Raw genomic sequence first — 10,713 nt, 5'->3', positions numbered from 1 at the left:
TATTCTTCTACCGCCATTTACAATTTTGCAATGGATCGGTTACAACGCACGCATTTACCTACAGCTGACAGTGTTCTTGAAAGAGTTTCAATAACACTCAGAGATGTACAGAGAGGCAAACAGAACGGCAACCTTGACGTTTCTGCAGCTCGCACCCAGATCGCCAGTCTTCTTACAAACTTGCAGAGACTTGAGAATGACCACACCGTCCCAGAGGATTTACTGAAGAGCACCATCCAGTCAGTAGTGTTAGTCAGAGATAGTCTCCCTGATTTGACTCAACATGCTCAACACAGCAGTCATTCAGTTGATCGTTATGGTGAGTAGAATGCTAAATATAACAAACTTTTTGGCCTGTCATGCATAAAGGGGGTAAGGAGGGAGTCCCATCCCGAAATCCTGTACCTATTATTTTGCTCCTTTGAGTCCTTTCCCGATTTCCTGGATTAAATTAAATTCATTCCCAAATTCCAGATAAAGGTATAAAAAAATGTTAGGCAAATTGTTTTAAATAGATCTAAACCGCAATGCATATCTTACAGTCCCAGCCAAACTCACAGGACCTCAGGACATGACTGGTAAAAAAATTGGAGGTCCAGTAAGGTGACCACACTTACAGGACCTCCTGACCAGTATAATATTTTCTGATGCAAAACACGGATCGTTTTTGATGTTTATTGCATAGTTACTGACTGTCAGCAAAATTTGATGATGAAAGGGTGTTTTGAATGTTATTCCAGACTAAAACAAATTTTAGCTGACTTAAGATTCTAATCCAAATTTATAATATCTGTATTTTTTGCTCGTACCACATGGCAATCTTTTTCTTCCGACCTCGGGCCTGAATTTATTAACAAACCTGACAACCAATCAAAACGCTTGTTTCATATGCTTATTTTCGGACGCGAGTTTTGACTTTACGATAATTAATAATTCAACTTAAGTAAAAAAATTATTACTTAAGTAATAATTAAATACAATTAACGATGCGAAAGCACTTAAATTAATTTTAAGCAGCGTTAAATGCAATTTAAGTAACTTAACGGTAATTAAAATCAATTTTTGTTGTTCGGGCGCACTTAACGAGTTAAACTAAGTTTTTCTCTGCTTAATTCATTTTTCTCACATAAATAGAAAATAACTCTTCTTAACTACTTAATGCATTTAGTAGCGTTAATTCGAATTAAGTTACTTAAATTGAGTTTAAGTAGTGAAAAACTAAGTTTAAGTTACTTAAACTTAGTTTTTCTCTTTTTTGTGGTTCAGGCGTGCCATACAGCGTTAAATGCAATTTAAGTAACTTAACGGTAATAAAAATCAATTTTTGTTGTTCGGGCGCACTTAACGAGTTAAACTAAGTTTTTCTCTGCTTAATTCATTTTTCTCACATAAATAGAAAATAACTCTTCTTAACTACTTAATGCATTTAGTAGCGTTAATTCGAATTAAGTTACTTAAATTGAGTTTAAGTAGTGAAAAACTAAGTTTAAGTTACTTAAACTTAGTTTTTCTCTTTTTTGTGGTTCAGGCGTGCCATAACGCTGCTTAAAATTAATTTAAGTGCTTTCGCATCGTTAATTGTATTTAATTATTACTTAAGTAATAAAATTTTTACTTAAGTTGAATTATTAATTATCGTTAAGTCAAAACTCGCGTCCGAAAATAAGCATATGAAACAAGCGTTTTGATTGGTTGTCAGGTTTGTTAATAAATTCAGGCCCGAGGTCGGAAGAAAAAGATTGCCATGTGGTACGAGCAAAAAATACAGATATTATAAATTTGGATTAGAATCTTAAGTCAGCTAAAATTTGTTTTAGTCTGGAATAACATTCAAAACACCCTTTCATCATCAAATTTTGCTGACAGTCAGTAACTATGCAATAAACATCAAAAACGATCCGCCCGTCTATATATTTCCGGGTCATATCGCATTTACCTGTAGTAATAACTTGTTTTGTATACGAGTAGTCATACCAGCTTGTATGTAGAAACTGGGACTATATTATATGTCCCAGGTAGAAATTAAAGATTATATCGTGTCACCGAATCCAACTTAATTATATTCTATACATGTAAATTTTGGCTTTGATTTTAGTATTTAAATGGAAAAAAAACAGTCTCCAGTATCTCAGTATTGGCAGTGAACTTATAAGTAAACAATCCCAAAAAGTACACATATCAGAAATTACCCAGGTGATATTTTAAGTCTGAGTGCACTATTGTCTTTTAAAATAATTTTAAATGTAAAAAAAGAAAAAAATGTACTGTTAACATATTATTTAGAAACATATCTAACTTAAGTGTTCTGATTTTTCCCCTTTAGAAATAAATAGTTTAGACAGAGACATATATTCAGTATATATTCCCAGTTTAGATATTAATTAAAAGAACTAATGTATGCATTTGTTAAATGTCATTCGTTCTTCCGAAATATTATCCTATATTGTTTGATGAGATTCAAAATAAACCTAATTAAGAATTTAATTGTTGTTTTAGTGCAGCAGTTAACAATTTATATTTTTTTATGAGTGTGTAAATATTGCAATGTTAACAAACGAATCCATAATACAGTATTAAAAATGTCATGAGGATCAGTGATTGCTCGTTAATTGTCTTTCATATCCTGTATTTGTTATTTCAGTTCCCTTTTTAAAAACAACCAACATTTTGTTGTTGTTTTAACAGTATTGGTAATTGTCTAGTTAATTGAAGGGTACCCCTTGATTACACATGGGTTGTTTTCTTAAAAAGAAGGCCATATGACATTCCACAAGCTAAGTCATAGTATGGCTTCATCTTTTTCATATAAATAAACCACCACTCAATTGCTTGATCATAATTATCCTGAATTCAAGATGTCAGTTGGTAAGTAGCAATTTTAATTTTTGGGTGTTTTAGTTTTGTCAAAATTTAGTCAATAACATCACTTAAGCCATAACGCTTCGATAAAATGATTAAACAGATATATATTATGTTAGTATGCAAGTGGAAAGATATTATATGGGATCAGTTACATAGAGACCACACTCCATCCAAGAGAAAAACAGGGAATTTCAAAAAATAGTGGTCTCCACAAGTCATCCAACAAGTCCTTGTGTGAAAAAAACAGCTAAAAGATGCTGTAATATGGTTATGGGTTAACACTGCTTGTAATTTTCCTGCATGAGAGCTTTTGATAATCATAGTCACATGTTGTTGTTTTTTTTTGTAATGGAATCCTAAAGGAATCCTTTGAATGAAAATAGAATCTTGATCAAAATTGCTTTTATACAGTGAGTTTCATGACCTTTAATAGTTGCCAACAATGTTGAAGAAACTTATTCAAATATTAATGACTTTGAAGTTTCTGACAATCCCTTTAATGAAATAAAATAAATTTAAATAGAAAATTCATATTCGTATTAAAAAAAATAAAAACATTTATGCAAAGACAGTGTTTTAACACCCTCGACTACCATCATATGGTATCAGACTCAATTTATAAATGAATTAGTGAAGAATAAACATGATCAATGATAGTTCCATAAAACTTAAGTCAGGAGTAAAGGTAGGAGAAAATTTTTCAGAAGTTTAAGACCCGGGAAATAGCTTAATTTCATATAAATGATCACACATTGGAAGGTATAAGAATATTCCAGGGGGGGGGGGGGACCAATTCAGGAAATTTTGCACATTTTGATAAATTGATGTTAAAATCAAGTTAATACTTGATAGCAAACAAAACTTGAATTTAGGACTAAATCATTTTTTGGAAACGACAATATTGCATCCTTACTTGAGTCAATTTAAAGGTTTCTACAACTCAAATGTATTTTATCTCCAGGATCTCAACTTTTGACAGCAATTTTTTATTTGATTTTTATAGCAATTTATGTTAGAACTGTGATAGGCCCATGCAAGTCCAAAATTTTACAAATATCACAATATTGTAAAATATGTCTTTTATGCTGTACAAGCTGTATGTATTTTTGTACTTCCTTGACCTGTATGGATGTTACTTTGCACTTTTATCTATTAAAGAAAAAACTGGGGAAGGGGGGGGGGGGAGGGAATAGTTAGATGTTCATGTAAAATTTCTGCCTTGCATATTCTCTCAACGTTTTCAGTGAATATTCCTATTTTAAAAACAACTAAGTTTATACAAGAGAAAATATACCTGTGTTGATTTATGCATTTTGCTTTGAATTTGCCCCTCCATGAAAAATAATTTTGGTATAGGCCTAAAATAAAATTAAGTTTGTTTGCCCTCCTCCGACCTACCCACCAAAATTGCCCCCCTACTCATAAAATTTTATTGCAAAGTTCTTACACAAATTTTATTTCTTTGATTTTTTTCATGTTTTAAACAGTTTTCTTTCAAATTAAAATTAAAAATTGAAAAAAATAAAGCATTACACATTCCATTTAAGAATTAAAAAAAAATAAATAAAAAATTCCTGCCTGCCGGGTCTGATTTTTTTGTCCATGTTAGGGGAAACCAACAATCATTTTTCTTTGGCCTTAGATAAGACAGGAAATGGGGAGGTATAATATTGTGAAATATAGTGGTGCCAGAATAACATTTCAAGTCAGGCTTCATCCGTGACGGGCCACACGTGAATGGGAGTGGATCAACCTGTTTGTACTGATTAAAATACGGGGTTTCTGAGAAACACCTGGTTAAAAATTGTTTTTTTCCAGCTTTAATATATAATACAAGAGGACCCCATGTATTCCTACCTGGACAGCCTTTGAAAACAGACTATACATGAACATGCACGAAAATATCATAAACAGTATATCCATGGCGAGGGGAAGGCTTTTCATGGGGACTCAAGGATGAAGCAATTTTAACTCCGGGATATTGGGAATGTCGTTAAATTTCTTAAGGAATTAAGGAAAAATGTTATCAAGAATCTGGATTCCTATCCAGAATTTGGAAATTTTTTCAAATTTTACATCAGAATTATAAAATAAACACACAAGTTTCTTGTGAGAATTTAAAAACAGAAAATTTGATGTGAATAAAAACTTAAGATCAGTCCCAGCCAAACTCAATTTATTTTTACTGGACAGGAGGTCCTGTAATATCAAAACTTTTACAGGACCTTAAAAATTTTTACTGGACGGTCCTTTATTTATGTTTTGCATCAGAAAATATTATACTGGTCAGGAGGTCCTGTAAGTGTGGTCACCTTACTGGACCTCCAATTTTTTTACCAGTCATGTCCTGAGGTCCTGTGAGTTTGGCTGGGACTGTAAGATATGCATTGCGGTTTAGATCTATTTAAAACAATTTGCCTAACATTTTTTTATACCTTTATCTGGAATTTGGGAATGAATTTAATTTAATCCAGGAAATCGGGAAAGGACTCAAAGGAGCAAAATAATAGGTACAGGATTTCGGGATGGGACTCCCTCCTTACCCCCTTTATGCATGACAGGCCAAAAAGTTTGTTATATTTAGCATTCTACTCACCATAACGATCAACTGAATGACTGCTGTGTTGAGCATGTTGAGTCAAATCAGGGAGACTATCTCTGACTAACACTACTGACTGGATGGTGCTCTTCAGTAAATCATCTGGGACGGTGTGGTCATTCTCAAGTCTCTGCAAGTTTGTAAGAAGACTGGCGATCTGGGTGCGAGCTGCAGAAACGTCAAGGTTGCCGTTCTGTTTGCCTCTCTGTACATCTCTGAGTGTTATTGAAACTCTTTCAAGAACACTGTCAGCTGTAGGTAAATGCGTGCGTTGTAACCGATCCATTGCAAAATTGTAAATGGCGGTAGAAGAATATCCTTTCCTGTTTACGTTTGTTACGACGTTTCTGATTGGCTTAGGTCTTCCGGATCATTAACTGACCAATCAAAACAATTCGACTTTACAACTTAAGTAAAATTCCTTACTAAAGTTGAATTCGTGTAACTAAAAACATATTTTAAGTAGAAAAACCTATTTTAACGCAACTTAATTGAAAATAGTACAATTGATAGAGAAAATCCTTGTTAAGTTGAATTAATTCAACTTAAGTAAGAAAATTACCATTAAGCACCGTTAATGCATTTTCGGTGTTTTAATTAGCGTTAACGCCAATTAACGCCGCGGGAACCACAAAAACTACTTAAATTCATTTTAAGCAGCGTTAATTCGAATTAAGTAACTTAAATTGAATTTAAGTAGAGAAAAACCTAGTTTAAGTAACTTAAACTTAGTTTTTCTCATTTTTGTGGTTCAGGCGTGCCATACATAGGGACATAATATGATTTGGGTGTAAATCGATTGCATTGTTGTTGTTGTTTGATTCCATTATATCGTAAATGTTAAAAGCAAGTCCCGTTTCCGAGATCATATACGAGAATTGCTTCGATATGTTAACTGACATGTACAATCACTGTTTTTACAAACGACACGTGATTAGCTAAAGTTTGTGTTTCGTAATACACAGGATATTTGATTATCGGTGCTTGATTGGGTAATAAAACAAAGACGCAGTCGGCGGTCTTCAATATGCCATTTGTACTGACCATCATAATAATGAATAGCACACGTGCTTATCTAACATTTAGGGTTAAGAAACACGGGTTCTACACACGTTGTGCTTTTTGGGTCATAAAACGCAATTCCGATGGATATTATCAGTAGCAAACGTGTTCAGAAACTAACGAGTTCGAGTAATAAAGCACAGAGATTATGATCTGAAAACTGCATGGAGCAATGGAACAAAATGACGACAAATAAAAAAAAATATATCTCCTTCAATTAAGTCCTTCAACACCTCATTGAAAGAAACGTTTTATTTATCACTCGTATTTTTCTTGTTAAATGTCTTATTATTTATTTCTTTTATTTCAGAAAGCAGTACTTGACTTCAAACCCACATTGTTTTCTTCCATACTGCCGAATGAAAAGAAAGCATGGCTATGAGTGTATTTATTTTATATGTGTTAATTGTTGAAAAAAATATAAGTATTATAAACGCACGACTTTGTTGTTGTTTGCCTGGATCGCAAACGTATTTCTTTCTTTACGTGGCGAAATTAAAAAAATTGCACGAAGAATGTCATGGGAATGTGTGTTGAAATTAAAAAAAAAACAATACTAGTATTTTATTCATCCTTTTATATTTACAAAATTAGTAATTGCAATGCAAGATATCAAAGTTGTGATAGGAAAGTTATGCTATGTATAAAACATCGTTAGCATTTTTCAATACAAATTATATATATCCAAAGACCTATATATAGAAGGATAAGAAACTCTCGTTTTGCCTATCGCGTTTTTCTATACTGCCTCCCAGCAGACGTGATTCCGCGAGAGTCAGGTGCGCGTAGTTTGGAGATGCCGGAAATGGAATTAAATCCGCCGTTTATCGCCATTTTGTTTAATCGAGTGCATCATTCATCATCGTATTTTTCTTACATTTATCTAGATATATATTCTCCTGACTTGAATTGGTAAGTATTTGACACATTCTTGTTGATATTTATAATTTCAATGTCTTATTTGCTATTTTTCGCGACCGATTAGACTAACTCTGAGCTGATTTATCATTTAGAATTAGTTCAATTGCAGTTAAGTTTCCATTGTTTTGATTTCAATTTGTGTCGGTTTCCGGTTAGTCGCCTGTTATGTAAGAATACAAAGGAAGCAAGAAAGGACATTATTTAGGGTTTTTGCGACATAAATACTAAAGTGTACGATTTGCAAACGCTTTCAATCACGGATGTTTTAAGTCGACGATGTTGTTTTTTTAGGAATAATTTCGTCATTCGAAAAATATGTAAGCAAAGGTATTTTTTGTTAGGAGCAGTTTATTTATTGCTCTGATAGTATTATCCATTTAGCTAACCGATATGGTTCATTTCAATACTGTGCACTTTGACAAATGGCAACAAACCTTATAAATTATTTTTTTGTAAAACTTTTTTGTTTCTTATGCAACTAGCATGAAGTAAAGTTTTTCTGCTAGGGGAGATGTTAAGCTAATGTTATATAAGAAAAAATGTATAAAAAAATGAATTTTTAAAGATTTTAACCTTAATATATTATATGCATGTTGAGCATATTCAACGGATAAATTTCTTTCTAACTTCTAAGGCCGTCATGACATGGCGTTGGCTTTTTTTGTAAAACATTTTTGTATCTCATGTAAATTGCATAAAGTAAAGTTTTTCTGCTAGGAGAGATGTTACACTATTGCTATAACAGAAAAAGTGTTGAAAAATTGCATTTTTTAAGGATTTTAAGCTAAATATATTATATGCATGTTGAGCATATTCAACTGATGAATTTCTTTCTAAATTCAAAGGCCGTCATGACATGGCATTGGCTTTTTTTGTAAAACTTTTTTGTTTCTCATGCAAATTGCATTAAGTAAAGTTTTTTGGCTAGGGGAGATGTTTGGCTAGTGTTATAACAGAAAAAATGTTTGAAAAAATGCATTTTTAAGGATTTCAAGCTAATTATATTACATGCATGTTGAACATATTCAACGGATGAATTTCTTTCTAAATTCTAAGGCTGTCATGACATGGCGTTGGATTTTTTTGTAAAACTTTTTTGTTTCTTATGCAACTTGCATAAAGTAAAGTTTTTCTGCAATGGGAGATGTTAGGCTAGTGTTATAACAGAAAAAATGTTTGAAAAAATACATTTTTAAGGATTTCAAGCTAAATATATTATATGCATGTTGAACATATTCAACGGATGAATTTCTTTCTAAATTCTAAGGCTGTCATGACATGGAGTTGGCTTTTTTTGTAAAACTTTTTTGTTTCATATGCAACTTGCATAAAGTAAAGTTTTTCTGCTAGGGGAGATGTTAGGCTAGTGTTATAGCAGAAAAAATGTTTGAAAAAATGCATTTTTTAAAGATTTAGAGCTAATTATATTATATGCATGTTGAACATATTCAACGGATGAATTTCTTTCTAAATTCTAAGGCTGTCATGCCATGGCTTTGGCTTTTTTTGTAAAACTTTTTTGTTTCTTATGCAACTTGCATGAAGTAAAGTTTTTCTGCTAGGGGAGATGTTAAGCAAGTGTTATAACATAAAAAATGCATTTTTAAAGATTTTTAGCATAATAAAATAAATGGTGCATGTTGAATATTTTACACTGATGAATTTCTTTTTAAATTTGAAGGCTGTCATTACATGGCCTTGTTTCTTTATATGTAAAACTTTTTTGTTTGTCATGCAAATTGTATGAAATAAAGTTTTTTCTGCTAGGGGATATGAAAAGCTAGTGTTATAACTTATAACAGAAAAATGTTTTAAAAAACATGCATTTAAAGTATTTTTGCTTTATGCATAATGTTGCATGTCGAAAACTTCAATGGATGAATTTCTTTCTAAATTTTGAGGCTGTCATGACATGGCATAGTCACCAGAAAGAAAACAAATCTTTTAGGCCATAGAAAACAACGTTACAATTTAAATGTACATTTTTATTTTGTATTAATTCACTTATGAAGCTTGTAACATTTGTACGAAAATCATTATGGTAATTAAACAGCACTGTAAATGACTGTAAAAAGTCACAAGTTCAAACAAGGAACTAAATGGATGCAATTTTGTTCAACTCTTACTTTCATTTTCCATCTCTAATGACTCAGCTTTATGCTTTACTCATATATACAATGCATGCTTGTTTGATTAAGCCTCTCTTCACACATGCAGACACAGTATGGTTCATGAAAATGTTTTATTTATTTTTCAGGGAAGGAGACTTTGGAGCTGTGACATCTGAGGGTACACGTTATTCGTCAACTATCAGGTCATCATCGTGTGAATTGTTAACACCAAGAAAACTAAATTGCATCAAATGCAAAAATTACAGTTATGCACTTGCGAAAAGGAAAAAGCGCTTGGATGATAGAATAATTCATCCTAGGAAATTCAGCCATTCCAGCTTTAAACACTCAGATATGACCCGGGATGAATTGTGCCTTAAACTAAAGGAGCAAAAAGGAGAAATTAGTGACTTAACAAATACTGTATGGAAATTAAAAAGACAATATGAGAATTCGATAAGGAAGGAGGGTGTTTCAGTTAAGGAGCATGAAAGTTTGGAATTAAGCTCGTGAATGGATTCCTGAAGTGAACAATTTAAGCGTTGCTTCCCAGATAGTAACAAACGCAGCAAATGCCAAAAATGTCCGTACGCAAAAACAACGTAATGCAAAATTTTTATTACACTAGTGAAATGTGAAAAATATGTAATGACTTTATGCGAGTCAAACATGTGATAAGTAGAATTATTATGTTGTAATCTGATTTTATAATATATTATGTATAGAATTACTATGTTGTTCTCTAAATGTTGATTTTATGTATATAGTATTCTATATGTAGTTTGCATTGCATGTAGAATAGTATCTATAGTTAATATGTGTCACGTTCTGAGAAAACTGTGCATAATACCTGTGCGTAAAGCGTTATCCCAGATTAGCATGTGCAGTCCTCACAGGCTAATCAGGGACGACACTGTACGCCTTGTTAAGATTTTTGGTAAGAAGAGACTTTTTTTAACAAAAAATAACATAAAAGCTGAAGTGTCGTCCCTGATTAGCATGTGCGGACTGCAAAGGCTAATCTAGGATGACACTTTACGCACATGCATTAAGCCCAGTTTTCTCAGAACAAGGCTCATTTCTATCTCGTACAAATTTATTACTGTTCATACTCATGATGTATTATAGGTCTTTGATATATCGATTACCGGTTTTGAA

The sequence above is a fragment of the Dreissena polymorpha genome, chromosome 2 (assembly GCF_020536995.1).
Source record: "Dreissena polymorpha isolate Duluth1 chromosome 2, UMN_Dpol_1.0, whole genome shotgun sequence".
NCBI classification, from domain to species: domain Eukaryota; kingdom Metazoa; phylum Mollusca; class Bivalvia; order Myida; family Dreissenidae; genus Dreissena; species Dreissena polymorpha.
Note: the sequence above shows the minus strand (reverse complement) of the source record.